The sequence below is a fragment of the Schistocerca serialis genome, chromosome 1 (genome assembly GCF_023864345.2).
Source record: "Schistocerca serialis cubense isolate TAMUIC-IGC-003099 chromosome 1, iqSchSeri2.2, whole genome shotgun sequence".
Taxonomy (NCBI): Eukaryota; Metazoa; Arthropoda; class Insecta; order Orthoptera; family Acrididae; genus Schistocerca; species Schistocerca serialis.
The window spans coordinates 249,849,265-249,860,364 of record NC_064638.1 but is presented as its reverse complement, the minus strand read 5'-3'; positions in this window follow the sequence as shown (position 1 = coordinate 249,860,364).

Below are 11,100 nucleotides of genomic sequence, written 5' to 3'. Positions count from 1 at the left end.
TGGTATTGCCTATCTTGTCCATGGACTACTCAGTTTGTATATTTTGCTTATTTTTTTCATAGTTCCACACAACTTCTTCCTGTTTCCTCAAGTGATCTGTGTTCAGTTTTTCAAGGCTTATCCACTGTGCCAACTTATAAATAAATCTGAGGGGGGGTGCGATGGGGAGGTTCCCTTGTAAGAACAACACACGCCCATGCCCGAGGGAGGATTCGAACCTCAGGCCGGAGGGGCCGCAGAATTTAGCACGTGTTCGCTTCCCCAGAGATTCTGCAGAGGATCTACTTACTCCCCATATCACATCAGTCAACCTTATTTCCAACATCTACATGATTACTCTGCTATTCACAATAAAGTGTTTGGAAGAGTGTCCAATGAACTACTTTCAATCTGTCTCTCTATCGTTCCACTCTCAAACGGCGCGCGTGAAAAACGAGCACTTAAATTTTTCTGTGCGAGCCCTAATTTCTCTTATTTCATCGTGATGACCAATTCCCCCTGTGTAGGTGAGTACCAACAGAATGTTTTCGCAATAACAGGAGAACACCGGTAGTTTAAATTTCATGAGAAGATCCCGTCGCATCGAAAAACGCCTTTGCTTTAATGATTGCCGCTTCAATCCACGTATCATGTGGCACTATTTATCCTACACTACTGGTCATTAAAATTTCTACACCACGAAGATGACGTGCTACAGACGCGAAATTTAACCGACAGGAAGAAGATGCTGTGATATGGAAATGATTAGCTTTTCAGAGCATTCACACAAGGTTGGCCCCGGTGCCGACACCTACAACGTGCTGACATGAGGAAAGTTTCCAACCGATTTCTCATACACAAACAGCAGTTGACCGGCGGTGCCTGGTGAAACGTTGTGATGCCTCGTGTAAGGAGGAGAAATACGTACTATCACGTTTCCGACTTTGATAAATGTCGGATTGTAGCCTATTGCGATTGCGGTTTATCGTATCGCGACATTGCGGCTCGCGTTGGTCGAGATCCAATGACTGATAGCAGAATATAGAATCGGTGGGTTCAGGAGGGTAATACAGAACTCCGTGCTGGATCCCAACGGCCTCGTATCACTAACAGTCGAGATGTCAGGCATCTTATCCGCATGGCTGTAAAGGATGGTGCAGCCACGTCTCGATCCCTGAGTCAACAGATGAGGACGTTTGCAAGACAACAACCATCTGCACGAACAGTTCGACGACGTTTGCAGCAGCATGGACTATTAGATCGTAGACCATGGCTGTGTTTACCCTTGACGCTGCATCACAGGCAGGAGCATCTGCCATGGTGTACTCAACGACGAACCTGGGTGCACGAATGGCAAAACGTCATTTTCTCGGATGAATCCAGGTTCTGTTTACAGCATCATGATTTTCGCATCCGTGTTTGGCGACATCGCGGTGAATGCACATTGGACGCGTGTATTCGTCATTGCAATATTGGCGTATCACCCGGCGTGATGATATGGGGTGCCATTGTTTACTCGTCTCGGTCACCTGTTGTTCGCATTGACGGCAATTTGAACAGTGGACGTTACATTTCAGATGTGTTACCACCCGTGTCTCTCCCTTCATTCATCCCTGCGAAAGCCTACATTTCAGCAGGATAGCGCACGACCGCATGTTGCAGGTCGTGTACGGGCCTTTCTGGATACAGAAATTGTTCGACTGCTGCCCTGGCCAGCGCATTCTCCAGATCTCTCATCAATTGAAATCGTCTGGTTGACGGAGGAGATAGAGAAGATCCAAAGAAGAGCGGCGCGTTGCGTCACAGGGTTATTTGGTATCCGTGATAGCGTTACGGAGATGTTTAACGAACTCAAGTGGCAGACTCTGCAAGAGAGGCGCTCTGCATCGCGGTGTAGCTTGCTCGCCAGGTTTCGAGAGGGTGCGTTTCTGGATGAGGTATCGAATATATTGCTTCCCCCTACTTATACCTCCCGAGGAGATCACGAATGTAAAATTAGAGAGATTAGAGCGAGCACGGAGGCTTTCAGACAGTCGTTCTTCCCGCGAACCATACGCGACTGGAACAGGAAAGGGAGGTAATGACAGTGGCACGTAAAGTGCCCTCCGCCACACACCGTTGGGTGGCTTGCGGAGTATAAATGTAGATGTAGATGTAGATGTAGATGAATGGTGGCCGAGCAACTAGCTCGTCTCAATACGAGAGTCACTACTCTTGATAACTGTGGTATTGTGTTGAAGCTGCATGGGCAGCTGTACCAGTACACGCCATCCAAACTCTGTTTGACTCAATGCCCAGGCGTATCAAGGCCGTTATTACGGCCAGAGGTGGTTGTTCTCTCAGGATGTATGCACCCGAATTGTGGGAAAATGTAATTACATGTCAGTTCTAGTATAGTGTATTTGTCCAATGAATGTCCGTTTATCATCTGCATTTCTTCTTTGTGTAGCAATTTTAATGGCCAGTAGCGTAATTCACTATAATACAAAACGAGCTGCCCTTGTTTGAACTTTTTCGATGTCATCCGTATGGGATCCCGCCCACTCGTCTAGTGTAGGGTGCCTAAAGGATGCTGCGTTCTCGGAATGCTATACATCAATTCAAGCAAAACACATTAATAGTTGTCATTACAATAAAGAAGTCTGGCATTACGTAACTTTGAATTTACTACGGTGTCGCAAGCGATGGGCGACATGCAAATAATCGAAGTCCTATGTTGTATACAAGATCCATGTAAGCAATTGGTATGGATCACACGTCACTGCCATCGTAGTGCTCTCCTAGTACAGTGCTACTAGTGTCCGTCTAGTACTGTGCTACCGAGATACCACGAGTGGCGCTAATATCCATTTCTGCTGGAGGGCGCTCCTGTCACAGTACGATTTTTGTCAGCCGGTTATTGGCTGACGTCCTCCCACAGCCTTATTTGCTCTTGCGTTCTTCATCTTCGTGCCGTCACTTATCGTTACGCCGTAACAATCCATCAGTCCCACCTGATGTGTATCCCACACCGCATAGAAATACTCTAGGATAGGGAGGACAAGCGTGGTGTATGGAGCCTCTTTAGTAGACCTGTTGCATCTTCTGTTTGCCAATGACGAAGAATAAACTGTTTCTTGCACATCACTGATAAAAGAAACGACCTTGGTAAATAAACAGTGACTGGTTCGACTTCGCTCCAAGGCGTGTACCTCACACGCAACTACCACAGGTAGCTGAGCTGGCAATGAGTCCATGAATCGTAACTGAAACCACCAAGGAACCTAAATCTGAATTAGTCGCAATTACGCACCAAACGAACGACTGATAACGCGCACTCCGTGTCGCCGAGGATTCTCACCACGGTCCAAGCTGCGAGTTGGACTGTCGACAGATTGTCAGCTGGCATCGCATTTCTCACCGGAACTGTCGAACCACAGTACCCCAGTAGAGCACAGACTTCCGCAGCGCAGAGCTGATTCCCAACGTTATGTCTGCTCTCCAAAACGTCCAACCAGAGCGCCTAGCCGATGTCCATCTCTCTGTTCTGCACTCTCTCAACTTCTCCCAAACATTCTTTCGCCAATTGCCAGTCCATCAAAAACTAACCAATCAAATCCAACCCAAATTCTCGTAGCAAAACTGGGAAACGCCCCTCGTAGGGGAAAGCCGATGGGTTGAACCTCCCCGAGCACAGTTAAGCGTCAATTTCCGACTGAAAGATGCCAAAATTTCAGCCAGTCAGGAGTTCACACGTGACTCTACACCGATGTCACCTTTTGCCCGGCGTAGATCAGCAACTCGACATGGTATGGACTCAACAAGTCGCTGGAAGTTCCCTGTAGAAATATTGTGCCATACTGGCTCTTTAGCCGTCCATAATTGCGAAAGCTATATGAAGAGACGGGTAGTATATAATACGTACACGAACCAAGAGGGAATAATGAGAACGGACGACCAAGAACGCAGTGCTCGGATTAGAAAGGGTGTAAGACAAGGATGTAGCCTTTTGCCCCTACTCTTCAATCTGTCCATCGCAGAAGCATTGATGGAAAATAAAACAAGGGTTCAGGAGTGGAATTGAAATTCATGGTGAAAGGATGTCATACATTTCTCTGATGACGTTGCTACCGTGAGTGAAAGTGAACAAGAATTACATGATCTGGTGAATGGAATGAACAGTCTAATCTATACAGAATATGAACCGAGAGTAAATCGAAGAAAGACAAATGTAATGAAAAGGAGAACTGTGAGAAACTTAACAATCGGATTGACAGTCACGAAGTAGATAAACTTCAGGAATTCTGCTACCTAGGCAGCAAAATAAACCGTGACGAACGGAGCAAGGAGGAGATCAGCCGGCCGGTGTGGCCGTGCGGTTCTAGGCGATCCAGTCTGGAACCGCGTGGCCGCTACGGTCGCAGGTTCGAATCCTGCCTCGGGTATGGATGTGTGTGATGTCCTCAGGTTAGTTAGGTTTAAGTAGTTCTAAGTTCTAGGGGACTGATGACCACAGATGTTAAGTCCCATAGTGCTCAGAGCCATTTGAACCATTTGAGGAGATCAAAAGCAGACTAGCACTGGCGAAAAGGGCACTCCTGGCCAAGGGAAGGCTACTAGTGTCAAGCATAGCTCTTAATTTGAGGAAGAAATTTCTGAGACTGTATGTCTCGAGCACAGCAATGTAACGTAGTGAGATATTGATTGTGGGAAAGCCGGAACAGAAGAGCACTGAAGTATTTGAGATGTAGCGCTCCAGGCGAATGTTTAAAATTGGATGGATTGATAAGGCAAGGAATGAGGAGGTTCTGCGCAGAATCGGAGAGGAAAGGAATATGTTGAAAACACTGGCAAGAAGAAGGGACGGGATGATAGGACATTTGTTAAGACGTCCATGGTAATACAGGGAATTGTAGAAGGTAACAACTGTTTAAGAAGACAGAGATTGGAATACATCCAGCAAATCGTTGATGACGTAGGTTGCAAGTGCTGCTCTGAGATGAAGAGGTTGGCATAGGAGAGGAAATCTTGGCTGGCCGCATCAAACCAGTCAAAAGACTGATGACTCAAAAAAAAAAAAATTGCGAAAGTTTTTCTGGTGCAGGATTTTGTGCACGAACTGACCCTTTGATTATGTCCTATAAATAGTCGATGGAATTCACGTCGGCGATTTGGATGGCCAAAGTCAATTGCTTGAAATATTCTGAATGCTCTTACAAATGGCGAACAATTGTGGCCCGGTGGTATGACGCACTGTCAGCAGCCAAAATGACATCCTTGAACGACTGCCTGAATTAAACATTAGCAGCAGGATCAGGGACAAACTTCTAGCGAATAAAATCTCACGGGACTTGTATAAGTGTTGTGTGGTACTCTGTTGTAACACCAACCTGCTAATTATATCAGTGAGATTCTCTCCCCTATTTCGTGAAAATACGGAACAGAAGTTTGCTATTAAGTTTGTCGAAGTCTTCTGTCAATCCTGTCTAGTAAGCATCCCGTGCAACGCAGCAGTACTCCAGAAGACAGAGGAGAGTCCCAGAGTAGGCAGTATCTCCAATAGAATTGTTGCACCGTTTAAGTATTCCATCAACAAAACGACGAATCTTTGCTTCGCCTTCATCACAACATTTTCTGTGTGATGTTTCCAAATGGAGTTGTTTGTAATTGTGATCCCTACGTATCTAGTTGTACCGTCATCCTTCAGGTTTGTGTGATTTATAGTGCAACCGAAACGTTTTCGTACTCATTTAGTGGACCACACTCTTACTATTATTCAGGTTCAAATTGTCAGTCTTCGTACATTGCAAATGTTTCGTTTAAACCATTTTATAGTTTGTTTTGATCTTGTGACGATTTTACTAGATGGTAAATTACAGCAGTGTCTACGTACAGTCAGTGTGGGTTGCTGAGATTGTCTCCTAAATGGTTTATGTAGGTTAGGAACACTAGAGATCCTATCTCATTTCCTTGGGAAACTTCAGATATGACTTCATTTACAGTAGATCACGTCTCATCTGTTACTACGAACTCTGGCAGGAAATGACGGATCCAGTCACGCTGCTGAGAAGATATTCAGTAGGCACACAATTTATTTAGAAGTCTCTTCGGACGAACGGCACAAAAAACCCACAGAAAACGAAGTAATATGGAAACGAGACCCGCTATCGATAGCATTCACTACTTCACGCGAATAAAGAACCAGTTGTTTTACAAAAACGATATTTTCTGAAACCGTGTTGCTGATGTGTCAGTAGATAGTTTTCTTCGAGATAATTCATGATGTAGGATCACAGAGTATGTTCCGAAATCCCACTATTTCCCTTTCGGGTCTCACGCATTCAATGCCTAACTGCTCTAATTTCGTCTAACGCGTCGGCGAAAGGTGAATATGAATAGTCGAAATAAATTACTAGCTGTCGGTTGATGATAGTTACGCTGAATTTCGTAGTGTCCAACAGTTGTCAGCTTTTTCTATCCTTTAAGTGTGCACTAACGACAGAAACAAAAGCTAGTTGGCCACCATGTAAGTAAAGTGAAACAACTCTCTAAACTTAGAATCCTTACTATCCGTATCGGCAATAAGCGACAGGCTAGTCGACCATGTCTCGCCTTATCTTCTTATAGCTTCCTGTTGTCGGGAGCGATCATCCGCTTCTTCTTCCGGCTTTCTCTTGTGGGCCGAGGGGAAAAACATACCGAACGTCCTTTGGTCGCATATGGTCATATTCATGTCACGCCACCATCGACCCACACCCGTCAGATGTCTGCAAATTTCCTATGAGTGTAGTTTGGAAGTGTACACACGCACGCCTCAGGGGCTTGGCCGAATCTTGGTACTTTGGTACCTTAGGAATTATTAGGGAAGTAAAAGAAAGCTTCAAGAGTGGGATTAAAATTCAGGATGAAGATCTATCAGTGACAAGATTCGCTGGTGACTGTTCTGTCCTGTGTGAAAGGAAGAACTACAGAATTTGGATAAATGTCTCTCGAATTCTTTGCCTCGTCAAAATAGTTTGCTGGCCGGAGTGGCCGAGCGGTTCTAGGCGCTACAGTCTGGAACCGCGCGATCGCTACGGTCGCAGGTTCGAATCCTGCCTCGAGCATGGATGTGTGTGATATCCTTAGGTTAGTTAGGATTAAGTAGTTCTAAGTTCTAGGGGACTGATGACCTGAGAAGTTAAGTCCCATAGTGCTCAGAGCCATTTTTTGAAACAGTTTGAAAACTCAATAGTTCAGAGACTTCTCTTGAGTTAAGTGCCAAGAGCTGTCTCGTACTAAGAGACGGTATTGTAAGTTCGTATTTAATTAGCTGAATTACACTAACGGAAAAAGATGCAGCATCAAGAAGGAGTTGCACGACATGAACGGAAGTTGGTAAGCGGGTAAGTAGGCCGTTTAGGTTTTTATGCCTATGTAAGTAGGCTGTTTAGGTTTTTATGTTGGTAACGCCATGTAGCGCTCTATATGAAAATCACTAACTGTGCTGTGTGAAGGCTGTGGTTGGTTTGCATTGTTGGAGTAATATTCGCCATTGTAGTGTTGGGCAGTTGGATGTGAACAGCGCGTAGCGTTGCGCAGTTGGAGGTGAGCCGCCAGCAGTGGTGGTTGTGAGGAGAGAGATGGCAGATTTTTGAGAGCGGATGATCTGGACGTGTGTCCATCAGAGACAGTAAATTTGTAAGACTGGATGTCATGAACTGCTATATATATTATGACTTTTGAACACTATTAAGGTAAATACATTGTTTGTACTCTATCAAAACCATTCATTTGCTAACTATGCCTAATAGTAGCTAGAGCCTTCAGTAGTTAGAATCTTTTATTTAGCTGGCAGTATTGGCGCTCGCTGTATTGCAATAATTCAACGAAGATTTTTGTGAGGTAAGTGATTCGTGAAAGGTATAGGTTATTGTTAGTCAGGGCCATTCTTTTGTAGGGATTGTTGAAAGTCAGATTGCGTTGCGCTAAAAATATTGTGTGCCTGTTTAGTGTTGATCAGAATAGGTAAAGAGCGAAATGTCTGAGTATGTTCAGTTCTGCTCAGCTGTTTGAAAATCAAATATTGTAAGAGGTTTATCTGCATACTAATTCATTAAATTTTCTAAGGGGACATTTCAAGCGTGTTCCTATATCTGACAGGTGATGTCTGTTCAAATTTCGCGCCAGTCGCTTAAGAGTAGCTCTAGTAGCGCCTCTAGACGGATGCATATCAGGTTTGCTTTAAACACACGGTGTAGCGGTCGCAAGCGTTAGTTACCTTTGAGACTGGACGTCGTGAGTAGATGTTAGTCAAGAACGCCTTTAAGGCGCTAAAGACTCCGTTATCACCACCCTACTGAGTTTGAACGAGGTCACGCAATAGGTAACGAGAAGCTGGATATTCCTTCTTGATACCACAGAAAGGACTGGTATGAATGTAACAACTGCACGTGCCTGCTTGCAGCGGCGGTCACGAGCATGTATAGTCGCAAAAAGATTGGGTTCCGGACGCCAGGTAGTACTACCGTCAGGGAAGACAATTCGGCATATGGCTCTGGCTCGTCGTACTAGATCTTCAGCAGCAGTTTCAGCAGCACTAGGCGCCACATTGAACTGTTACAAACCGATTACTTCATGGACACCACCGAGGAAAACGCCCTGAGGCGTGCATTCCACCGTCCCCATACCACCGCTGTTTTCTGTGATACATTGCACATCGGCTGGTCCCGGCGGAGGTTCGAGTCCTCCCTCGGGCATGAGTGTGTGTGTGTTTGTCCTTAGGATAATTTAGGTAAAGTAATGTGTAAGCTTAGGGAGTGATGACCTTAGCAGTTAAGTCCCATAAAGTTTCACACACATTTGAAAAAATAGTTCAAATGCCTCTGAGCACTATGGGACTTAACTGCTGAGGTCATCAGTCCCCTAGAACGTAGAACTACTTAAACCTAACTAACCTAAGGACATCACACACATCCATGCCCGAGGCAGGATTCGAACCTGCGGCCGTAGCGGTCGCGCGATTCCATACTGTAGCGTCTAGAACCGCTCGGCCACACCGGCAGGCACACACATTTGAACATTTTTACATTGCACATTATGAGGTTGTGGTTCGATTAGGACATGTGTTATAATTCAGACCGCGCTATCTTCCGCAGTTAAGTAATTTCTCACTTGAAATCAGCTGTCGACAGAGCATCTTGCATTTCTGTCATACCACTTCCTACATTGCTCCGCGTTACACATTAGCAGCATTTGTGAAATGCCCCACCGTTCTTGTGTGTCGCCTGTAACTAGGAGTGGATGTGGCAACGCTGCAGCGGCAAATGACAGACGTCAGTTATAAAGTAAGTTTAATGGGACTATAAGCCATAAGAAGTAAGTAGCCGGGAACATGGAACCCAACATTGTATGCGACCAAAAATACAATCTGTCTAGCGTTTTGTATTAAGTTTAAATCTCTCGACAAGTTTCAGTAGATTGAGTATTCTGTCTCTAATACATTAAATTTTAATAAATTATTTGCGTAAGTGTAGGGAAACTTAAAACTTTAAACTATTAGTTTGCAGAATTGAAAATGTCTTGTCAAGATTTATTTCAGTGGCAGCGATAGTACGAATAACGGGGTGACTATAGTTCCGGTAGAGCTGAAAAGTCTGCAGAGTCGATGCTCCGAGTGCTGGAGAATCTGGTGGAAGCCTCTCCGCCGAAGCGGCAGATCCCGACGACACTAAAATCTTAAATAGAGTTTATTCTTCTCGCATTAGATGCTCCGTAGACTGTTCTTGTGCAATTACAGTGTCTTAATGAGAAATGCAACTACTGAAAATGCTGCTGCCCCTCTTCAGGGGCATGATTGGATTATTGGCTGAAATGGCCTTCTAACACTAACCAAAACGGCCTTGCTGTGCTGGTACTGCGAACGGCTGAAAGCAAGGGGAAACTACAGCCGTAATTTTTTCCGAGGACATGCAGCTTTACTGTGTGGTTAAATGATGATGGCGTCCTCTTGGGTAAAATATTCCGGAGGTAAAATAGTACCCATTCGAATCGCCGGGGGGGACAACTCGAGAGGACGTCGTTATCAGGAAAAAGAAAACTGGCGTTCTACGGATCGGAGCGTGGAATGTCAGATCCCTTAATCGGGCAGGTAGGTTAGAAAATTTAAAAAGGGAAATGGATAGGTTAAAGGAAGATATAGTGGGAACTGGTGAAGTTCGGTGGCAGGAGGAACAAGACTTTTGGTCAGGTGAATACAGGGTTATAAATACAAAATCAAATAGGAGTAATGCAGGAGTAGGTTTAATAATGAATACAAAAATTGGAGTGCGGGTAAGCTACTACAAACAGCATAGTAAACTCATTATTGTGGCCAAGATATACACAAAACCCATGCCTACTACAGTAGTACAAGTTTATATGCCAACTAGCTCTGCATATGATGAAGAAATTGATGAAATGTATAATGAGATAAAAGAAATTATTCAGGTAGTGACGGGACACGAAAATTTAATAGTCATGGGTGACTGGAATTCGAGAGTAGGAAAAGGGAGAGAAGGAAACATAGTAGGTGAATATGGATTGAGGGTAAGAAATGAAAGAGGAAGCCGTCTGGTAGAATTGTGCACAGAGCATAACTTAATCGTAGTTAACACTTGGTTCAAGAATCATAAGAGAAGGTTGTTTACATGGAAGAATCCTGGAGATACTAGATGTTGTGGGTTGGCAGGAGAGCCAACACCGTATTACTAGAGGAAGCCGAGAGGCACGCGTTTTAGCTCACGCAGGCTGGTGTGAGGTCTGGAACAGGACAAGGAAATTAGAATTTAGAAAAAACGGACGTAGCTGGTGGAATACTTAACTTTAATCCATTAATGATGAACGTCGCTCTTGACGATACATTAATCACAAGATCAATAGCAACTGATAATGGCGCCTTGCTAGGTCGTAGCAAATGACGTAGCTGAAGCCTATGCTAACTATCGTCTCGGCAAATGAGAGCGTATTTTGTGAGTGAACCATCGCTAGCAAAGTCGGTTGTACAACTGGGGCGAGTGCTAGGAAGTCTCTAGACCTGCCGTGTGGCGGCGCTCGGTCTGCAATCACTGATAGTGGCGACACGCGGGTCCGACGTATACTAACGGACCGCGTCCGATTTAAAGG